The sequence below is a fragment of the Pinus tabuliformis genome, chromosome 3_2 (genome assembly GCF_031772625.1).
Source record: "Pinus tabuliformis cultivar Carrire ecotype Pingquan chromosome 3_2, CPIR1, whole genome shotgun sequence".
Classification (NCBI taxonomy): domain Eukaryota; kingdom Viridiplantae; phylum Streptophyta; class Pinopsida; order Pinales; family Pinaceae; genus Pinus; species Pinus tabuliformis.
Window position 1 is genome coordinate 581729740 of NC_142302.1, and position 2685 is coordinate 581732424.

Genomic DNA, 2685 nt, shown 5'->3' on the forward strand with positions numbered 1-2685 from the left:
AGATACAAGAGTTTTCCTACAAGTTGACGGTATAATGTAGCATCAACTTCAGGAGAAGTACAAGTGACTGAAAGTTTGAATCCAGACTGAAAGGGAGAAGGGGCTGGCTTACAGTCTTCCATGTGAAAATGACGTAGAATATCACAAGCATACTTGGACTGGGAAAGGGAAATACCCTCCTTGGATTGCAAGACTTGAAGATCGAGAAAATAGTGTAAGTGTCCTAAGTCTGTCATTTCAAATTTCCTTTTAAGGCTAGACTTCACAAGGTTTATAAGGTTGGGATCACTACCAGTAAGGATAAGATCATCAACATAAAGAACAAGGATGATAAGAGAGTTGCCCACTTTCTTGGTGTAGACAGTATTGTCAGAATGACACCTAGAAAAGCCAGATTCTAAAAGAAAGCTATCCATTTTGGCATACCAAGCCCGAGGAGCTTGCTTGAGACCATAAAGGGATTTCTTAAGTCGACATACAAGGCTGGAGTCTGTTTGTATGAAGCCAATGGGTTGTTCCATATAGATTTTTTCATGCAAGTCCCCATGCAAGAAGGCAGATTTAACATCCATCTGATGGACTTCCCATTTGAAAGAGGCAGCAAGGGAAAGAACAAGGCGGATAGAGTTCATTTTGGCAACAGGGGAGAAGGTTTCAGTGTAGTCAATGCCTTCAACCTGTGAAAAACCTTTAGCAACAAGACGAGCTTTATGTTTATCAACTTTCCCATCTGGTCCATACTTGGTTCTGTAAACCCATTTGCATCTAACAAGTTTTCGTCCCTTTGGTAGAGGAACAAGATCCCATGTATCATTTGCCAATAATGAATAATATTCTTCATTCATAGCTGCTTCCCAATCTGGATGGCCTGAAGCTTCTGCAAAGGTGTCAGGATCATAATTTACTGGAGCTTGAGCCAGTAAAGAAGAGGGTCTCTCGAACTGAGAACGTGTACGTCGCTGATCTGTAGGATCACTGGCAAGATCACCTGCTGCATCTCGAGTAGCACGAACCCATTTTGGAAGCTCAGGAGCTGAAGGAGGATCCTGAGATGGTGGGGGAGGATTTTCATCCTCACTTTCATCATCTGAAGAAGAAATGTTTTCAAAAGTAGAAGGGATAGGGAGAGGTGGCACAACCACCGGACTAGGCTCGCAGGCCGATATATTTTCATCAAATTTTACATCTCTTCTAATGATAACATTTTTGGACTTAAATGGAATAAGTCTATAGCCTTTGACATCTTCAGAATATCCAATAAAAGTACATTTTTCACTCTTAGGTTCTAAAGCTTTATGCTTTTCATCTGGAATATGGGCCCACGCTTCACTTCCAAAAACACGAAAGTGACTTACATCTGGTTTGATTGAGCTCCATGCTTCTTCTGGAGTGATATTCTTTAAAGCCTTAGTAGGAGTGCGATTTATTATGTAATTTGCACAGTTAATTGCTTCTGCCCAAAAACTAAGACCAAGTCCTTTAGATTGTAGCATACAATTAGCCATTTCCTTTAAGGTGTGATTCTTCCTTTCAGCTACACCATTTTGTTGTGGAGTATATGGAACAGTATGTTGCATTTGAATTCCATTCTCGGTGCAATAGTTGATGAATGTGTTTTTAACATATTCTCCACCATTATCAGATCTTAACTTAAGAATTTGATGTCCAGATTGTTTTTCAACAAAGGCTTTGAAGGCCAAGAATGTGTTAAATACTTCACTCTTGAGTTTTAAGAAGTATACTCAAGTGCGTCTGGAGAAATCACCAATGAAAGTTAAGAAATACTTGCAGCCAGAGAATGAAACAACAAGAAGTGGACCACATAAATCACTATGCACAAGCTGTAAAAGGGCTTAGGCGTGCCAAGAGGCACGTTTTTCAAAACTATCCCGATGATGTTTTCCGAGTACACATCCGGAACAAACACCATATCTGCAAGATACCATAGGAAGACATGTCACCATATTTTCTTTACATAGATGCTGAAGGGAGCGATAGTTTAAGTGACCAAATCGCTCATGCCAAAGTTTGCTCACTTCATCGTTATGAGCAACAAATACTGAGGGAAGATTTGATGACCCAAAGTTGTGAAACTTATACAACCTTGTAGAACTGCATCCGACTGTTGTTTCCTAGATCTGCTGTTTCTGACTGCTTTCGGGCCGATAGGACTACTCTGTTATGTTGGGAGCATCTGTTCCAGTGAGGAACCCCTTTCGTTTCACGCGAAAAGGTTTCCGGTAGCCCTAGCTGCGTCATTTTTAAGATCTGGAGGTATACAGTGTTTATTTGCAGTTTACTGTTATTTTCTCTCTGTTTATTTCGGTTTCGGTTTATTTAGCCTTTTTTATTACCGGATCTATACCTTTCATTTCTACGTATGCTCTTTGCCCTGTGACTCTGTGCGATCTGGGCAAATCAGAAACAGAAAGGAAGGATTTTTCTCATGCGTATGCTCTTTTCCCTGCGCCTTAGGGTGATCTCGAAAAATCAGAAACATTGAGGAAAATATTTAGTTTCCAGCCAAAGCTAACTTTGAGCCACAAGGTTCATTTTTGAAAATATTTAGTTTTTCGGCTAAAGCTAACTTCGAGCCATAAGGTTCGTTTTCTTTGCATGTCTGTGTTGGGTTTTGTGTTTTTTGTTTTGTAGGGAAAAAGAGCTTTCTCAAGGCAAGCACGTAAC